The sequence below is a fragment of the Schistocerca americana genome, chromosome 3 (genome assembly GCF_021461395.2).
Source record: "Schistocerca americana isolate TAMUIC-IGC-003095 chromosome 3, iqSchAmer2.1, whole genome shotgun sequence".
Classification (NCBI taxonomy): Eukaryota; Metazoa; Arthropoda; class Insecta; order Orthoptera; family Acrididae; genus Schistocerca; species Schistocerca americana.
In genome coordinates, this window is record NC_060121.1 from 550,315,561 (window position 1) to 550,337,157 (window position 21,597).

Below are 21,597 nucleotides of genomic sequence, written 5' to 3' on the forward strand. Positions count from 1 at the left end.
CTGCTTTTAAAAAGGGAACATGCCTCGGATCACGGAACGGATTTAAAGGAAACCGACCAAGCAATGGAAAAGGACTACGAGATGGTTTACGACTGGGCACCTTAAACGTAAGGACTCTAACTGGGAAATTAGAAGAAATTGTAGAAATGATGGAAAGGAGGAAATTGGACATCTTGGGACTTGCTGAGACTAGGTGGAGAGGAGTTGGTGAAAAACCACTAAGTAAAGGATGTAAACTGTACTGGATAGGGAATGAGAGGGGAAGAAATGGAGTGGCAATAGTGGTCAGAGAGGGTCTGCAGGAGGAGGTGGAAGGTATCAATGATCGAATGATAAAAGCCAGAGTACGGGTGAAAGGAAAAAGCATTGATATCATCCAAGCATATGCCCCGCAGGTGGGGTGTACAAAAAAGGAGAAGGAGGAATTTGAAGATGACATGCAAAAGCAGCTAAATGGAGGAAATCAGATTATAATAGGGGACCTCAATGCACATGTTGGCACAGACAGGAAAGGATTCGAGGAGATAATGGGACCAGAGGGCTGGGGGAACCGAAATAGAGAAGGAAAATTGTTGCTGGAATTCTGCAAGAGGAATGGGCTGGCGATCGCAAATTCCTGGTACAAGAAGAGAAGTAGCCACAAAATAACTTGGTACAGTGGAGACTGGTCCCAAACTTCAGTAGTAGACTATGTACTAGTGGATAGGCAGATGATGAGCAGCCTCACAGATGTTAAGGTCATTCCATCTGAGGCCTTAGACAGTGACCATCGGCTGTTGGTAGCCACCCTGAGAGAGAAAAAAGATAGGAGGGCAGCAGATATACAGGAGAAAAGCTTGAAGACATGGATGCTGAAAGAGGATGAACGGAGGACCCAGTACCAGACACTGATCAGGAAGAAGCTGCCAAAGGAAGATCAGAGAACAGTGGAAGAAGAATGGGGAGATTTTAAGAGGGCTCTAGTTGAGGCAGCTGAGACTGTGTGCGGAAGAACTAGCACAAAGAGGAGAAGTAGGGAAACCCCATGGTGGAACAACATATGTAAAGAGGCAGAACTTCGAAAGAACAAAGCCTTCAGAGAAAGGTTCCAGACCCGAACAGAGGAAGCTAGGGTAAAATATAAGGAAAAAAAGAAAGCGGCACAGACCATAGTAAGGGCGGAGAAGAAGAAGTGGATGGAAAAATGGACAAGAATGTTAGAAGAGGACAGTGAAGGGAACAAAAAAGTACTTTACACCATGGTAAGAAATAAGAGGAACGACAGAAGCGAGTGCCTGAGGATCATGGATAATAATGGAAGAGTTGTGGAGGAAATGCATGAGCTCAAAAAGATTTGGAAGGAGTACTTTGAAGATCTGTTGAATGCCGCCAAGCGGGTAACTAACAGCGATGGAGAGCCTAAGGCAGCAGACGATTATAATAGTGGGGAAATTGATGATCTAACTTGGAATGAAGTGGAAGAAGCCATAAAGAGGATGAAAGGGGGCAAAGCACCAGGTTGGGACGAAGTAACAGTGGATATGATACGAGCAGCAGGAGAAGTAGGAACCCAGTGGCTATACAGAGTGCTGAGGGTGGTGTGGAAGGAGAACAGAATTCCTGAGGATTGGAAGAAAGGAATTATAGTCCCGATCTTCAAGAAAGGGGATAAAAGGAGATGTGAGAACTACAGAGGAATCACCCTCCTATGCCACTGTGGAAAAATCTATGAAAAGATCCTGGAGAAGAGAATAAGAAGCAGTATTGAAAGTAGACTGCAAGAGGAGCAGTACGGTTTCAGACCGGGAAGATCAACAACGGACCTCATATTTGCGGTAAGGCAACTGCAGGAAAGGCACTATGAGTACGGGAAGGACTTAATCATGGCCTTTTTAGATATTGAGAAGGCGTATGACAGTATCTGTAGGGACAAGCTCTGGGATGTGCTGAACGCAAAAGGGATAGATGAAGAGATAACACGAAAAGTCAGAAAAATGTATGAGGGAAGTGAGAGTTGTGTGAAAGTGGGGAGGGAACGTACTGCATGGTTCAAGCTGGAAAATGGGCTGCGACAGGGAAGTGCACTTTCGCCTTTATTGTTTATTATTGTTATGGATGAAATCCTACAGCAAGTATCAGATGCAATTGGAGATCATAAAATGAAAGCAGTGCTTTTTGCCGATGACCTGATGTTATGGGGAAATTGCGAGAAGGAGGTGCAAGAGCAGTTAGATGCATGGGAGGCAACGGCAGCACAATATGGAATGCATTTCTCTGCAAAGAAAAGTGAAATAATTGTCACAACAAGGAAGAAGAATAGGCCAAATGTGGATATAACTTGTGGAGGGGAAAAACTACAAGTGGTAGAGAACTTCAAGTACCTGGGAAGCGTGATTGAAAGTAAGGGGGGAAACGCAATGGAAATAAATGAAAGGTGCAGAAAAGCAGGGCAGTTCTACAAATGCATTAGGGGGCTTATTTGGAGCAAGGAGGTGCCACAGAAATCCAAGGGAATTATATACCAAACCTACTTTGTCCCCATATTGGCATACGGAAGTGAGACATGGGTAATGCACAAAAGCGACAAAAGTAGAATACAGGCTAGTGAAATGAAGTTCCAGAGGAGCAGGTTGGGTGTAACAAGACGAGACAGATTGCGAAATGTGTATGTGAGGGAAAGACTAAAGGAGGAACCAGTACAGGACAGGATAGCAAAATCAAGACTGCAGTGGTATGGACACATGAAGAGAATGGATGAGGGAAGAATTCCAAAGAGGATGTTTGATCTGCAACTGGAGGGGAAGAGGCCCAGAGGAAGACCAAGAGATAGATGGGTGAAGGGAGTGAAGGAATGTGTGATGAGAAGAGGAGAGAACTGGACGAAGGTGGAAGAGGGGGAATGGTGGAAAGACAGAACACGATGGAGAGGCTTGTGTTCCCGACAGACCCAGCCAGTGGCTGGAAACTGTCCAAGATGATGATGATGATACAAAAGAGTTACATGTTTGCACCTGGTACTGTTCTTCAAAGTAGTCCCCAGCGTTGTGCAGGACCCGTTGCCGGCGATTTGGAAGGTGTAGTGTTCCGTTAGCAGAGCTTGTTCTGTTGGTGGTGCGAATGGAGCGGTCTACTGCCTGTCGAATCTCTGAAACAGTACTGAAGCGAATGCCACGAAGTGGTTCCTTCATCTTCAGAATCAAATCAAAGTCACAAGGACTTAAGTCCGGGGAGTATGGTGGGTGGTACAGTACTTCCCAGTCCCATCCACCAAACCGAGCAGCCACAGTTTGTTATCCTAACGCATTACGTTCCTCCAGGGCAGACCGTCAATGTACAGTATTACAGTTCGTTTTTGGAGCATTACCTGCCTCCAGCTTTGCGAAAGAAGCGGCGACACTTTCTGCGCAACCCACCCATCATTTTGCACGACAATGCGCGGGCGCATACAGCGCAAGGTGTGGCTGCTCTGTACACGAAAAGAAATCCGTTAAATTTCGGTTAAACGATTAATCACACAAATTCAAAGGTTGCCAATTCAACTAAATACCTAGGAATTACAATTAACAACAACTTAAATTAAAACAATGTCATAGATAATATTGTGAGGATAGGAAATCAAAGACAGTGTTGTATTTTCAGACGATGCAATAGGTCTACTAAAGAGACGGCCTACGCTACGCTTGTTAATCCTCTGCTAGGTTATTTCTGTGCGGTATGGAATCTTAATCGGATAGGAGTGGCGGAGGACATAAGAAGCAGTCCACAAAAGGGCAACTCGTTTTGAATTAATGCGAGATAGGGGAGAGAGTGACACGGATATGATAAGCTAGTTGGGATGGCAATCATTAAAACAAAGGCATTTTTCGTTGCAGCGAAATCTTTTCCTGAAATTTCTGCTTTGAATGTGAAAATATTTTACTTTTGACAACCTACAAAGGGAGAATCGATCATCGTAATAAAATAGGAGAAGTCGAAGCTCGCAAAGAATGATTTAAGAGTTCGGTTTTCCAGCGCGCTGTCCGAGACTGAAACGGTAGAGAAATAATCTGAAAGTGGTTGAAAGAATTGTCTGCCAGGCACTTAAGTGTGAATTGCAGAATAGTGATGTGTATGTAGGTATGTCGCAGCGAATGATTATTTACAGTCTAAAATTAAAAAAAAATGACGATAATGAAGGTCAGAAGAAGCTTAAGGTATCCTTCAGGGAATTTACTTTTTGTCTCGTGACCGGAATTAATGGGAAGAGTACATACGATGCACTCACAAGGTTGTAATGATATGTCTGGAAGTCCAGTATTCTTGTACATCTCCGAGTGTGCGCAGAGTACTGAGGTGAACTTAGATCGTCAACAAACTGCAGACTTGGATCTGACATGGAGGTACAATTTTCCGAACCTGTTGGCAGAACTTCATCAACTGTGTCCATTCTGAGAGAAACGGGCTTATATATAAACGGCGATATAGAGGGGATCTGTGTCTGAAAGAAGACGGACGGCCACTATCACGTCGCCAATCGAGGAGGGAACATTCGTCTGTCCGCAGGGTCCGTGGGGACGTATCAGAAGAGAGAAATGCGGGAGGGGAGCTCGTAAATGGACGGAGCAACAGATGAAAGGCCTGCAATCGTATTCTTCATTCAGCTGTTCCACTTTAACAATATTGAGGCCTTTATCAGTTATTGCAGAGCTCCATTATTAAAAAACTGAGGTGGTCATTTATTGAAAAACATAGAACGAAAAAGACCTATGCAACTTTCTACCATGTTATAATAACATTTCATACAGTTGTCCCTCTACATCCGTATGTACATAACCACTCTGCAGTTCACACGCACGTCCTTGGTAGAGACTTCAACGAACCACCTTCAAGCGATTTCTCTACCATTCTACTCTAGAACAGCGCGCTCTGACTTATTTTGTTATGATGATCACTTCTCCCTGTGTAGGTGGGCGTCAACAGAATATTTTAGCTTTCTAAGAAGAAAGCTGGTGACAGAAATTTCGTGGAAAGATCTCGCCGCAACGAAAAACGTCTCCTTTTTTTAAAAAAAAGAGAATACTGGCACCCCAACTCACGTTTCACTTTCGTGACTCCTATTTTTTCCGTTTTGCGACAGTGCAAAACGAGCTGCGCGTCTTTGAACGTTTCCGATATCTTTCATCCGTACTATTTGGTAAGGGGCGCATAAAATGCAAAAGCGAACGTACAGGCGTAGTGTAGGCCGTCTCTTTAGTAGATTGTTTACATCCTCAAGTAGTTCGGCAAATAAAACACAGTTTTGGTTCGTTTTACCCACAACACAGTTTGTGTGATCGTTCCAATTTAAGTTGTTCGTAATTGTAATCCCCCAAGTATTTAGCAACTAGACTAGTGTGATTTATCGTGTAACCGAAATTTAGGAGATTCCTTTTAATTCTCATGTGGATGACCTCACACTTTTTACTGTGCAGAGCCAATTGCCACTTTTCCCTCCATACAGATATCTTGTCCAAATCATTTTGGAACTGGTTCTTATCTTCTGATGACTTTAATATACGGTAAATGACAGTAGCATCTGCAACAATCTGTGAGGGCTGCTGAGATAGTCTCCCCATTCGTTTACGTAGATTAGAAGTTGCAGGGGGACTATAACACATGCTTAAGGAATGCCAGGTGTCTCTTCCGTTTTACTCGATGACTTTCCGACAGTTGCTACTAACTGTGACCTTCATGAAAGGATATCACGAACCTTGCCGTAAACTTAGATGATACTGAAAAGGCACGCAATTTGATCAGAAGGCGCTTTCGAGGAACGGTACGAAAAGTGATCTAGTAATCTGGAAATACATAATAAATCTGAGACCCCTTGTCGACAGCACTCATTACTTCATGTTAATGTAGAGTATGTTGTGCTTCACAAGAACTATATTTTCTGAAACCGTGCTGATTATCCATCGCTAGATTGTTTTCTTCAAAGTAATTAAAAATGTTAAAACATTGTATTTATTCCAAAATCCTATTGCAAATCGCCTCAGTGATATGGGTAATTCAGCGGTTTACTTCTACTTCCTTTCTTGTCTTTTGAAGTGTCCTGTGCAACTATCCACTCTTTAATTATGGATCTTTCGTCGAGTGAGCTATTTTTTGTGTTTGCTAAGTATGAAGCTATCATATCAGCATACTCTAAATGGAACTTAATTTGCGTACAATCTCGACTAAAAGACTTGCCTCAATTGGGCGATTTAAGTTACTTTGCTACATAGAGCGTATCTATTTCTAACTCGCTCCTGTTTGCAACTGTTCTTGATTCGAATTATGGAATATTTATTTCGCCTTATTTGGTGAAAGTGTATGAGGATATTGAAAGGGTAATGCAGTATGTAAAGGGGGACGAAAATCTAATAGTCATGGGCGACTGGAATGCAGTTGTAGGGGAAGGAGTAGAAGAAAAGGTTACAGGAGAATATGGGCTTGGGACAAGGAATGAAAGAGGAGAAAGACTAATTGAGTACTATAACGAGTTTCAGCTAGTAATAGCGAATACCCTGTTCAAGAATCACAAGAGGAGGAGGTATACTTGGAAAAGGCCGGGAGATACGGGAAGATTTCAATTAGATTACATCATGGTCAGACACAGATTCCGAAATCAGATACTGGATTGTAAGGCGTACACAGGAGCAGATATAGACTCAGATCACAATATAGTAGTGATGAAGAGTAGGCTGAAGTTCAAGACATTAGTCAGGAAGAATCAATACGCAAAGAAGTGGGATACGGAAGTACTAAGGAATGACGAGATACGTTTGAAGTTCTCTAACGCTATAGATACAGCAATAAGGAATAGCGCATTAGGCAGTACAGTTGAAGAGGAATGGACATCTCTAAAAAGGGCCATCACAGAAGTTGGGAAGGAAAACATAGGTACAAAGAAGGTAGCTGCGAAGAAACCGTGGGTAACAGAAGAAATACTTCAGTTGATTGATGAAAGGAGGAAGTACAAACATGTTCCGGGAAAATCAGGAATACAGAAATACAAGTCGCTGAGGAATGAAATAAATAGGAAGTGCAGGGAAGCTAAGACGAAATGGCTGCAGGAAAAATGTGAAGACATCGAAAAAGATATGATTGTCGGAAGGACAGACTCAGCATACAGGAAAGTCAAAACAACCTTTGGTAACATTAAAAGCAACGGTGGTAACGTTAAGAGTGCAACGGGAATTCCACTGTTAAATGCAGAGGAGAGAGCAGATAGGTGGAAAGAATACATTGAAAGCCTCTATGAGGGTGAAGATTTGTCTAATGTCATAGAAGAAGAAACAGGAGTCGATTTAGAAGAGATAGGGGATCCAGTATTAGAATCGGAATTTAAGAGAGCTTTGGAGGACTTACGGTCAAATAAGGCAGAAGGGATAGATAACATTCCATCAGAATTTCTAAAATCATTGGGGGAAGTGGCAACAAAACGACTATTCACGTTGGTGTGTAGAATATATGAGTCTGGCGATATACCATCTGACTTTCGGAAAAGCATCATCCACACGATTCCGAAGACGGCAAGAGCTGACAAGTGCGAGAATTATCGCACAATCAGCTTAACAGCTCATGCATCGAAGCTGCTTCCAAGAATAATACACAGAAGAATGGAAAAGAAAATTGAAAATGCGATAGGTGACGATCAGTTCGGCTTTAGGAAAAGTAAAGGGACGAGAGAGGCAATACTGACGTTACGGTTAATAATGGAAGCAAGGCTAAAGAAAAATCAAGACACTTTCATAGGATTTGTCGACCTGGAAAAGCATTCGACAATATAAAATGGTGCAAGCTGTTCGAGATTCTGAAAAAAGTAGGGGTAAGCTATAGGGAGAGACGGGTCATATACAATATGTACAACAACCAAGAGGGAATAATAAGAGTGGACGATCAAGATCGAAGCGCTCGTATTAAGAAGGGTGTAAGACAAGGCTGTAGCCTTTCGCCCCTACTCTTCAATCTGTACATCGAGGAAGCAATGATGGAAATAAAAGAAAGGTTCAGGAGTGGAATTAAAATACAAGGTGAAAGGATATCAATGATACGATTCGCTGATAACATTGCTCTCCTGAGAGAAAGTGAAGAAGAATTAAATGATCTGCTGAACGGAATGAACAGTCTAATGAGTACACAGTATGGTTTGAGAGTAAATCGGAGAAAGACGAAGGTAATGAGAAGTAGTAGATATGAGAACAGCGAGAAACTGAACATCAGGATTGGTGGTCACGAAGTCAATGAAGTTAAGGACTTCTGCTACCTAGGCAGTAAAATAACCAATGACGGACGCAGCAAGGAGGACATCAAAAGCAGACTCGCTATGGCAAAAAAGGCATTTCTGGCCAAGAGAACTCTACTAATATCAAATACCGGCCTTAATTTGAGGAAGAAATTTCTGAGGATGTACGTCTGGAGTACAGCATTGTATGATAGTGAAAAATGTACTGTGGGAAAACCGGAACAGAAGAGAATCGAAGCATTTGAGATGTGGTGCTATAGACGAATGTTGAAAATTAGGTGGACTGATAAGGTAAGGAATGAGGAGGTTCTACGCAGAATCGGAGAGGAAAGGAATATGTGGAAAACACTGATAAGGAGAAGGGACAGGATGATAGGACATCTGCTAAGACATGAGGGAATGACTTCCATGGTACTAGAGGGAGCTGTAGAGGGCAAAAACTGTAGAGGAATACAGAGATTGGAATACGTCAAGTAAATAATTGAGGACGTAGGTTGCAAGTGCTACTCTGAGATGAAGAGGTTAGCACAGGAAAGGAATTCGTGGCGGGCCGCATCAAACCAGTCAGTAGACTGATGACCAATAAAAAACTTTTGGCGAGGGAATTTCGGAAAACCGTGTGTAGGAGCTCTGCTTTAGCGGCTCTGTCATCGGTAACATTACCTTTGATATCACACAACGAAGGTATCGATTGTCTCATGCCGCTGGTGTATTTTACAGATATGTTATTCTTTACCAGAATGGTTTTAGATTTACTGCTGAATTTCGAAACTGAGTTTCGTCGTGAAGCTATTAAAAGCACCTCCCGCTGAAGTCCTTGCTAAATTTCGAGCTTCTGTAAAAGACCACCAATCTTGCAGATTTTGCGTTCTTTCAAACCTGGTTTCCTTTCAAAATGGTGATGTACTTCGCAACGGGCAAATGTTTACCAAGAAGGTACTCGTATTAAATTCACCGTCACGTTGAAGATTAGTAACATAGCTTAGGCAACTGGACTGAATGTATTTAAGAATTAATCAGCACCATTTCTGCATTTTTTAACGATATATGAGAATCCACGCCAGTTGTTATTTTTCTGCATGTCTGCAGGCAGGTACTTTTCGATGTTTCCAGTCTATTATGAATTTAAGAAGAAATAAATACTAATTTTTATTCTAGGCTCTACTAATACTAGTGGATATTAAGTACTTACTTTTTCCTGCAGCCGGCCGAAGTGGCCGCGCGGTTGTGGCGCTGCAGTCTGGAACCGCGAGACCGCTACGGTCGCAGGTTCGAATCCTACCTCGGGCATGGATGTGTGTGATGTCCTTAGGTTGGTTAGGTTTAACTAGTTCTAAGTTCTAGGGGACTAATGACCTCAGCAGTTGAGTCCCATAGTGCTCAGAGCCATTTGAACCATTTTTTTTTTCCTGCACGACGTAAATTCTGGTAAAATGCTTTTTGTTACACCGACACAGGCTATGAAATTTTGCAACCTGCTCTCTGCTTGATTCGATGCAATATCCCACACACAGTACTTCGTACTAATCGATAAATATGCAATAAATAACATGGTGATTCTGTAAAAGGAAGAAGAATAAGACAATAGCAGATCGACTTCAGACCAAAGACGCTCAATGTTAATCATACTACCCATCCACCTAAAGCGCATCGACCAATTACGAAATTATTTTTTGGTTCAGTTGTAATGCCCAACATCACTCAATGAGGATAGTGTTCCTTACGACAGCGCAGTATGAAAATAAAAGACTAAATGATGTAAAGATCTAGTATGAGAATATCGCGATGTACACATATCTCGCATAGCCCTGACAGAAAAGGAAATTAGAAAGTGAAGAAGAATTACAGAATCTGCTGAATGGAATGAATAATCTAATGAGTGTAGAATATGGATTGACAGTAAATCGAAGAAAGACGAAAGTAATTAGAAGTAGGAGAAGTGAGAACAGTGAGAAACTTAACATTAGGATTGATATCATGAAGTAGATGAAGTTAAGGAATGTGGCTATCTAGGCAGCAAAATAACCATTGACCGACGGAGCAAAGAGGACATCAAAAGCAGACTAGCACTGGCAAAAAGGGCATCCTTGGCCAAGATAAGTCTACTAGTATCAAACATAGGCCTTAATTTGACGAAGAAATTTCTGAGAATGTATGTTTGATGCACAGCATTGTACTGTAGTGAAAAACGGACTGTGGCAACACCGGAACAGAAGAGAATTGAAGCGTTTGAGATGTGGCGCTATAGAAAATTAGGTGGATTGATAAGGTAAGCGCTGAGGAGGTCCTGCGCAGAATCGGAGAGGAAAGGAAAATGTGGAAAACACTGGCAAGGAAAAGGGACAGAATGATAGGGCATCTGTTAAGACATCAGGGATTGACTTCCATCGTACTAGAGGGAGCTTAAGAGGCCAGAAACTGTAGAGGAGGGCAGAGATTGGAATAAATACAGCAAATAATTGAGGACGTAAGTTGCAAATGCTACTCTGGATGGAGAGGTTGGCACGGGAGAGTAATTCGTGGCGAGCGTGCTCTTACAAGAAGATAAACAGGCAAGACGCATGTGGAAGAGAGCCCATACTATGGAAGCAAGATAAGGGAGAGATGGAATGGTGCGGATCTTAATTCTTCAAACCCCAGGCTGAAGAAGTATTATTCAGCCAGTTCGACTGGTCATCTCAATGGAGATCGACCAGGGCCGGATGGACCTCGGAGGGGGGGGGGGGGGGGTTGTCAGTCGAGGGTTAAGTAAGTGGTCTGTTTGTATTGCATTAATCTTTGTGATATTAATATCTCTTGCTAGTAACATAATAAAGCCGAACATGATATGTAGTACCCTGTTAAAGGAAAACATGTAAAAGGGTAAGAACTTTTATAAATTACAGTTATTGGACAATAAATAACGACAGGCCTTAATAAAAGTGATAATGGGGCTAGAGGCTGACTTGTAGAGAACAATGGACCCTTTTCCTATGGAGGAAGGAGAGAAAGGGAGGGAATGGGGGAGAGAGTGTTGACATTGGAGGACATTGAGCATTTTGGGAGCTCCTGCAACAATGTAATCTTGATCCGTGATCTGTGAGATATCTGGCAACAACGTGGAGTATCCCATCTTCCACATTGATGCAATGACAGGCAAAATAAAACTGGCCAGTAAAATATTGCATGCAGTTAGATATAGAAGAGCTAAATTAGGTTGCATGTGTTAAGGTGCATGAAATATTTTCTGGGCGTTTTTAGCCTCACCCTGTAAATGATATTGATTCTATAATAGCGTAGGTGTAAAATCAAATTGTCGTTTCATAAATTAGTGGTCCCTGATATGTAAAAGCTTATTGCAGCATATGCTGTCGTATAGAAGATATTATTTGCACCATGTAGTCTGCAGTAGCTCGTATAATGGTTAGCATCACTGCCTCTAGATTTTCCTGGGTTTGATTCCTGGCTGTTTGTTTGTTTTTTCCAAAATTTAATTTCATCTTCATCATAAAGACGCACTAGTCCTCGAAGTGGCTTCAAATAGGAAAGACTTGCACCAGACAGTCAAAGAACTACAGATGGGGTCTGCCAGGCAGTAGTGTCATACGATCATTTCATTTCATTTGCACTCTGTAGATAAAGATGATGAAAAGACTGCTATGGAGAAATTAATTAAGAAGGAATTTTGCATGCCATTCTAAAAACTCAGGGTGTAAAACAGACTGCCGGAAAGAAATTAGTACACTTGAAAAGACGACGTCAATTTTGATCCGATGACGGCATATGTCCCCTGGGGGATAGCAGATGCACTGATAATAATTTCAAGCATAGCTCCCTGAGCGACATCAGTGTCTACCATTTAATAGGGAATGTTGACAGCCAGAAGGCTCAGTGTGGTGAAAACGTGTGAGGCAAGCAGGCAACCTTGCCACACAGACGCACTGAAGCCAACTGAACGAGTTGGAAAGGGGACAAACTGTGGCCCTCCGAGTGGTGCGATAGTCCTTTCGGAAAATCGTCACAGAAGTTGAACGTGCTGCGTCAGTTGTGCAATGATGCTGGTATCAGTGGTCACGTGAACACTCGTAGACGAGGTTCTGGACTTCCACGCAGCACAGACGCCCGCCAAGGTAATTGTATTGTAAGGGCAGTAGTGACAGATTGAACAGCAATCACAGCACAGATAAGAAGGCTTGTGAGCCTAGATGTATCAACACGAATTGTTGCGAAGTAATTATTAGCAGTGGGACTATGGGCACACAGACCTCTAAGCCATCTTCCACTCACGCCTCAGCATCGATGTGCAAGGCTCGACTGGTGCCATCAGATGATCACTGGGAAGATGCAGTTGCACGCCTTCGTCTTCAACGATGAAAGCAGATTCTGCCTGCACGCAAAAGACGGTTGTCTGCACGTACGACATAGACCTAGTGAGCGCTGTCTCACAGAGTGCATTCGTCTAAGACGCACTGGCCCTACCCCATCCCTTATGGTCTGAGGTGTAGTAAGCTACAACTCTCGCTCACCATTGGTGATTCTGGAGAGGGAGCTAATCAGCACGAGGTACGTGCAGAATATTTTTACGTTCATTCTTTTGCCGTTCTTGCAACAGGAAGGTGATGTATTTCTCCAAATGGATAATGGTCGCCCACACACTCCCCATGAAACTCAACGTGCTCTGCCAGATGTGCAGCAACTTTTTTGACAAACACCATCTCTGGACTTATCTCCAATCAAGCACGTGAGGGATATGATGGGATGAGAAGCGACTCGTCGATCAACAAGTACGTGAACAGGCCGAGAAGGCATGAATAACGTGTCCCAGGACTGTATCGCCATCTGTATGATTGATGCAAGAGTCAGCCCATGTTGGCTACACCACCTACTAATATTGGTATTTCAGCATAGGTCGACACTGGTACCTCAAAACCGCTAGTGCTATTGATCTGTAAATGCAATCATTTCATGTACTCCATATGCACTGTTGCAACACTACATCTTGAGTGAACCGGAAACCTCTAAAAGCAATGTCATCAGCGAATCGTATCATTGATATCCTTTCACTTTGAATTTTAATTCCACTCCTGAAACTTTCTTTTATATCCGTCACTGCTTCTTCGATGTACTGATTGAACTGTAGGGGCGAAAGACTACATCCCTGTCTAACATCCTTTTTAATCCGAGGACTTCGTTCTTGGTCGTCCACTCTTTATTATTCCCTCTTCGCTCTTGTACATATTGTACGCTACCGGCCATTAAAATTGCTACATCAAGAAGAAATGCAGATGACAAACGGGTATTCATTGGACAAATATATTGCACTAGAACTGACATGTGATACATTTGCACGCAATTTGGGTGCATAGATCCTGAGAAATTAGTACCCAGAACAACCACCTCTGGCCGTAATAACGGCCTTGATAGGCCTGGACATTGATCCAAACAGATCTTGAATGGCGTGTACAGGTACAGCTGCCCATGCAGCTTCAACACCATACCACAGTTCACCAAGAGTAATGACTGGCGTATTGTGACGAGCCAGTGCTCGGCCACCATTGACCATACGTTTTCAGTTGGTGAGAGATCTGGAGAATGTGCTTACCACGGCAGCAGTCGAACATTTTCTATATACGGAAAGGCCCGTACAGGACCTGCAACATGAGGTCGCGCATTATCCTGCTGAAATGTAGGGTTTCGCAAGGATCGAATGAAGGGTAGCGCCACGGGTCGTAACACATCTGAAATGTAACGTCCACGCTTCAAAGTGCCGTCAATGCGAAAAAGAGGTGACCGAGACGTGTAACCAATGGCACCCCATACCATCACGCCAGGTGATACACCAGTATGGCGATGACGAATACACGCTTCCAATGTGCGTTCACCACGATGTCGACAAACACGGATGCGACCATTATGATGTTGTAAACAGAACCTGGATTCATCCGAAAAAATGACGTTTTGCCATTCGTGCATCCAGGTTCGTCATTGAGTACACCTTCGCAGGCGCTCCTGTCTGTGATGCAGCGTCAGGGGTAACCGCAGCCGCAGCCATGGTCTCCGAGCTGATAGTCCATGCTGATGCAAACGTCGTCAAACTGTTCGTACAGATGGTTGTTGTCTTGCAAACGTCCCCATCTGTTGACTCAGGGATTGAGACGTGGCTGCCAAACACGGATGCGACCATTATGATGCTGTAAACAGAACCTGGATTCATCCGAAAAAATGAGGTTTTGCCATTCGTGAATCCAGGTTCGTCATTGAGTACACCTTCGCAGGCGCTCCTGTCTGTGATGCGACGTCAGGGGTAACCGCAGCCGCAGCAATGGTCTCCGAGCTGATAGCCCATGCTGATGCAAACGTCGTAAAACTGTTCGTACAGATGGTTGTTGTCTTGCAAACGTCCCTATCTGTTGACTCAGGGATTGAGACGTGGCTGCACGATCCGTTACAGCCATGCGGATAAGATGGCTGTCATCTCGACTGCTAGTGATACGAGGCCGTTGGGATCCAGCACGGCGTTTCGTATTACCCTCCTGAACCCATCGATTCCATATTCTGCTAACAGTCATTGGATCTAGACCAACGCGAGCAACAGTGTCGCAATAAGATAAACCGCAGTCGCGATAGGCTACAATCCGTGATGGTACGCATTTCTCCTCCTTAATCGAGGCATCACAACAACGTTTCACCAGGCAACGCCGGTCAACTGCTGTTTGTGTATGAGAAATCGGTTGGAAACTTTCCTCATGTCAGCACGTTGTAGGTGTCGCCACCGGCGCCAGCCTTGTGTGAATGCTCTGAAAAGCTAATCATTTGCATATCACAGCATCGTCTTCCTGTCGGTTAAATTTCGCGTCTGTAGCACGTGATCTTCGTGGTGCAGCATTTTTAATGGCCAGTAGTGTATATTACCCGTCTCTCCCTATAGCTTACCCTTATTTTTCTCAAGATTTAGAACATCGTGCACCTTTCTACACTGTCGAACGCTTTTCCCAGGTCGACAATCCTATGAACGTGTCTTGATTTTTCTTTAGTCTTGCTTCCATTATCAACTGCAACGTCACAATTGGCTCTCTGGTGCTTTTACCTTTCCTAAAGCGAAACTGATCGTCACCTATCACATCTTCAATTTTCTTTTCAACTCTCCCGTATATTATTTTTGTCAGAAACTTGGATGCATGAGCTGTTAAGCTGATTGTGCGATAATTCTGACACTTGTCAGCTCTTTCAGTCTTCGGAATTGTGTGGATGATATTTTTCTGGAAGTCAGATGGTGTGTCGCCAGAATCAAACATTCTGCACACCAACGTGAATAGTTGTTTTGTTGCCACTTCCCCCAATGAGCTTAGAAATTCTGATGGAGTGTTATCTATCCCTTCTGCATTATTCGATCCTAAGTCCTCCAAAGCTCTTTTAAATTCTGTTTCTAATACTGGATCCCCTATCTCCTCTAAATCGACACCTATTTCATCTTCTATAGCATCAGACCAATCTTCCCCCTCACAGGGGTCTTCAATGTACTCTTTCCACCTATCCACGCTCTCCTCTGCATTTAACAGTGGAATTCCCTTTGCATTCTTAATGTTACCACCCGTTCTTTTAATTTCACCGAAGGCTATTTTGACTTTCTTATGCTGAGTCAGTCTTTCCGACATTACTCGATATCTGACATTTTTCATGCAGCCATTTCGTCTTAGGTTCCTTGCACTTCCTGTTTATTGCAGTCCTCAGTGACATGTATTTCTGTATTCCTTTATTTCCATGAACATATTTTACTTCATTCTTTCATCGATCAGCTGAAATATTTCTTATGTTACTCATGGTTTCTTCGCAGTGACCTTCATTGTGCCTATGTTTTTCTATCTCACTGCCGTAATTGCCCTTTTTAAAGATGTCAATTTCTCTTCAACTGTACTGCCTACTGAGCTATTCCTTATTGCTGTATCTATAGCCTTAGGGAAATTTAAGCGTATCTCGTCATTCCCACTTCTTTGCGTACTGGTTGTTCCTGACTAACGTCTTAAACTTCAGCCTACTCTTCATCACTGCTACAGTGTGATCTGAGTCCATACCTACTCCTGGGTACGTCTTACAATCCAGTATCTGATTTCGGAATCTCTGCCTGAAAGTGATGTAATCTAAGTGAAATATTACTGTATCGCGCGGCATTTTCCAAGTAAACCCCTCCTCTTGTGATTCTTGAACAGAGTATTCGCTATTACTTGCTGAAATTTATTACAGAACTCTTTCTCCTCTCTCATTCCTTATCCCAAACCCTTACTCTCCTGTAACCTTTTCCTCTGCTCCTTCTCCTACAACTGCATTCCAGTGCCCAACGACTATTAGATTTTCGTCTCCGTTTACGTACTATATTACCCTTTCAGCTGCTGTTGATATTACTCTACACTCGTCATACCAGAAATCCTTATCTTCTTTCCATTTGAAGTCACTGACCCCTACTACATCTAGATTGAGTCTTTGAATTTTTATAGTTTTTATAGTTTCCCTACCACGTTCAAGCTTCCGACGTTCCACGCCCCGACTCGAGGAACATTATCCTTTCATTGATTACTCAATCTTTTTCTCATGGTCGCTTCGTCCTTGGCGGTCCTCTCCCGGATATCTGAATAGGGGACTATAACGCAGTCTATTGCCAATGGAGAGATCAACGTGACACTTTTTCAGTTACAGGCCACATATCATGTGGCTACACATTATCGTTTCAATTGCCTTCTGCATTCTCATGCCGTTGATCATTAGTGATTCTTCCACCTTTAGGGGCAGTTTCCCACTCCAAGGACAAGAAGCGCCCTGAACCTCTATCCGCTCCTTCGCCCTCTCTAACAGGGCCATTGGCAGAGTGAGGGTGACTGCTTATACTGGAAGCCATCGGATGCTAATTCTAATTATGAATCAAATTTTAAGCTGTGGTGGGTTTTGAATTCGGGATCGAGATCGTTTTGATTAGCAATCAAAGACGCTACTCTTTGACCATGGGTGGACCTGCATTTCTGATTATGTATTCCTAAAAGTTTTCTCATCATGTAATTATTTTCCCATAATAACCTTCCTGAGGCAACCGCTCGTTATTCCTACCACGTATTCCCACAAACCCCTCCACCAACCCGCCCATGTATAATAAACTTCAATGAGGCAACGTGGTGAGCGAAGTTCTGGCTGACCCTCGCATCCTCGAAGAAAATATTGGTGTCTTTCACTTCTGTATTTACTGCTCGAATCAATTTCGCATTATCCGAATGAATCGTATTTAGTAGTCCTCGTCTTGCAGTAAATCTTCTGAAGGCCATCAAATATTATCTGTGCACGTATTTGATACGAGTTCTAGATGGAGCGTTCTTATTGCCAAGTTTGACGAAAAGTGGTCCTACGACATCTAAGCGTGCTGCCGCAAATGGCTTACTGAATTTAATGCGATCATGTGTTATATTTGGTTCTGTCTCACGTCTGCAGACACGTACAGCTTTCTTACAGGGGAGACACACGCGTATGACCCCTTTTGTTCTTTGTCTTCCCCTTAAAATCCTAAATTCATTCCATAATTCAGATAATACTACAGCAAATCTACATCTACATCCATACTCCGCAAGCCACCTGACGGTGTGTGGCGGAGGGTATAATAATAGGTGCGTCTGTCGAATGACAACCTTGTAAATTGGTGAGAAACTTTCAAGAATAGTGGAGGCATTTGCAGTACATTCAAGTCAGCATAGTGAACTCGTCCTCCAAGCTGTATGAGTCCATCCTGTAGGAACAGGTCGCAACTTTCTATCTTTGATTTCGTTAGAAACTCGGTATTGTGTGATTTTCTGCCGGAAACCTTTGCCACTTGGACATCCGTATCCAGCTGCGTTTTGCTGATTCTAGTTTGTGAGCAGTGAATTTGGCCTTTATCTTCCCTGCACGTGTGAAATTATGAGTGAAACAGAGAATCCATCCCATTATGTGCAATAGTTTCCAATAGGAAATGTATTTTGATGAATCGGTAGGACACACCCTTGTGTTAGTAGCCAAGGTTCAGCTGTATGAGTGATCCATGAGGGCCCGTGCTCAGCATTGCAAGGAAGATTGATTTTTTTTTGTTTTTTTTTTTTGTTTTGGTTTTAGGGCGCAAAACTGCTATGGTCATTAGCGCCCAGCCCGTGACTTAGGAAACAGTAAAAAACCGAAATTGAAAACCAGCAGCAATGGGAACAAAGTCATAAAATTGGAGAAACTAAAAGCAGAAGGAAGGCTTAAAAATCCACTACAGAAAGGGGTTGGTTGTCCCCAAAAAAAGCTTCAAATGACTGACGTCATTTCACTGGCACTAAAAAACTGGAGAACGCGGTCGGCTGAGCGCGTGTCATCTGCTAAAATCGACGATAGATCAGGGGATAGCTGTAGACGGGAGCGTAACGGATTAAAATAGGGGCACTCAATTAAAAGGTGTCTTACCGTCCACAGCTGAGAGCAGTGGGGACAGAGTGGGGGAGGATCGCCGCTTAAAAGATGTCTATGGCTAAAAAGACAGTGCCCTATCCGGCGTCTAGTTAAAATTACCTCCTCCCGACGACGCGTTCGGGAGGAAGAGGTCCAAGCACAAGGAAGAGCTTTCACTTCCCGCAATTTATTATGGGGAAGTGTTGACCAATGCGCGTGCCATAAATGAACAACACGACGACATAAAACGCTCCGTAGATCGGGGAAGGGAATCGATTCAATAGATGGCCGAACAAGAGAGACTGCAGCCTTGGCTGCAATATCGGCCGCCTCATTTCCACAGATACCAACGTGTCCCGGGAGCCAGAGGAACGCCACCGAGACGCCCCCCAGGTGGAGCAAGCGCAGACAGTCCTGAATCCGGTGGACCAGAGGGTGCACAGGGTAAAGAGCTTGGAGACTGAGGAGAGAGCTGAGAGAATCTGAGCAGATTACGTACTGTATCCGCTAATGACGGTGGATGTAGTGGACAGCCTGGAGAACAGCGTAAAGCTCCGCAGTATAAACCGAACACTGGTCGGGAAGCCGAAAGTGATTTGGGGTGTCGTCAACAATATAGGCACTCCCTACACCTAACGATGTTTTCGAGCCGTCAGTGTAAATAAATGTGGCGTCTGTCATTTGTGCACATAGAGCAGCAAATGCCCGACGATGAACAAGTGTAGGGGTACCATCCTTGGGAAATCGACAAAGGTCACGGAGCAGGCAGATCCGGGGACGGAGCCAAGGCGGTGCTGTACCCCAAGTTGTCAAGAAGGTTTTAGGAAAGCGGAAGGAAAGAGAATGGAGCAGTTGACGGAAGCGGACTCCCGGGGGTAGTAGGGAGGAGGAGCGGCCTGCATACCCTACATCAAAGGAGGCGTCGAAAAAAAGGTCATAGGCTGGATTAGCAGGCATGGAAGACAGATGGCTAGCATAACGACTCAGAAGGACTGCTCGCCGATTGGACAGCGGAGGTTCAGCAGTCTCAGCATAAAGGCTTTCCACAGGGCTAGTGTAAAAAGCTCCAGACACTAAACGTAATCCACGGTGGTGGATAGAGTCGAGACGCCGAAGAATAGACGGCCGAGCAGAGGAGTAGACTATGCTTCCATAATCCAATTTTGAGCGCACTAAGGCGCGATAGAGGCGGAGAAGGACCACTCGGTCTGCTCCCCACGAGGTACCATTCAGGACACGGAGGGTGTTAAGGGATCGTAGACAGCGAGCCGAAAGATAGGAAACGTGGGAGGACCAGCACAGTTTTCTGTCAAACATAAGACCCAAGAATTTAGCGACGTCTGAAAACGGAAGGTTGACAGGACCTAGATGTAAGGAGGGCGGAAGAAACTCCTTACGTCGCCAAAAATTAACACAAACGGTCTTACTGGGAGAGAAACGGAAGCCGGTTTCGATGCTCCCAGAGTGGAGGCGATCGGGACATCCTTGAAGACGTCGTTCAAGAAGGCTGGTCCGTTGAGAGCTGTAGTAGATCGCAAAATCGTCCACAAAGAGGGAGCCCGAGACATCAGGAAGGAGACAATCCATAATTGGATTGATGGCAATGGCAAACACTACGACACTCAGCACTGAGCCCTGAGGTACCCCGTTTACTTGGGAGAAAGTACGGGAGAGAGTAGTGTTCACCCGCACCCTAAATGTGCGCTCTGCCATAAATTCGCGAAGAAAAAGGGGCAGCCGACCTCGAAAGCCCCAAGAGAACAGTGTGCGGAGGATGCCTGTCCTCCAACAGGTATCGTATGCTCTCTCCAGATAAAAAAATATTGCTACTGTTTGGCGTTTCCGGAGAAAATTGTTCATGATATAAGTGGAGAGAGCAACAAGATGGTCAACGGCAGAACGATGCTTTCGGAATCCGCATTGGGCAGCTGTTAAAAGACTGCGGGATTCCAGCCACCACGCTAGACGGTAATTCACCATACGCTCCAAAACCTTACAGACACTACTCGTGAGAGAAATGGGGGCGATAGCTAGAGGGGAGATGTTTGTCCTTTCCAGGTTTCGGAACGGGAACGACGATAGCTTCCCGTCATCGTCTGGGAAAAGTACTGTCGGTCCAAATTCGATTATAAAGGCGAAGGAGGTAATGCAGACTATGGGTTGATAAATGCAGCAACATTAGGACGTGGATACCATCCGGTCCTGGGGCGGAGGAGCGAGAAGAAGAGAGTGCATGTTGGAGTTCCCGCATGGAGAAAACAGTATTATAGCTTTCGCGATTTTGAGAGGAGAAAGCAAGAGGTCGCACTTCCGCTGCACGTTTCTTCGGGAGAAACGCTGGCGGGTAATTGGAAGAGCTCGAAATCTCAGCAAAGTACTGACCCAACGAGTTAGAAATTGCGACGGGGTCCACGAATGTATCATGCGCGACAGTGAGCCCAGAGACCGGGGAGAAACTAGGCGTGCGTGAGAACCGTCGAAGCCGACTCCAAACTTCCGAGGAGGGAGTGAAGGTGTTAAATGAGCTAATAAAGAATTTCCAGCTTGCCTTCTTGCTATCGCGGATGACGCGACGGCATCGCGCACGGAACTGCTTATAGCGGATACAGTTGGCCAAAGTAGGATGGTGACGGAAAACGCGGAGAGCACGTCGCCGCTCACGTATTGCATCACGGCATGCCTCGTTCCACCAAGGAACTGGGGGGCGCCGGGGCAATTCGGAGGTGCGTGGTATTGAATGTTCCGCAGCTGTAAGAATAACGTCGGTAATATGGGTGACCTCATCGTCGACGCTGGGAAAGTGACGGTCATCGAATGTCGCTAGGGACGAAAAAAGTGTCCAATCAGCTTGGGCAAACTTCCAGCGTCGCGGGTGCATGTATGGCAGTTGAGGCTGCAGTCTAAGGACACATGGAAAGTGGTCACTCGAGTGTGTATCATCAAGGGCGAACCAT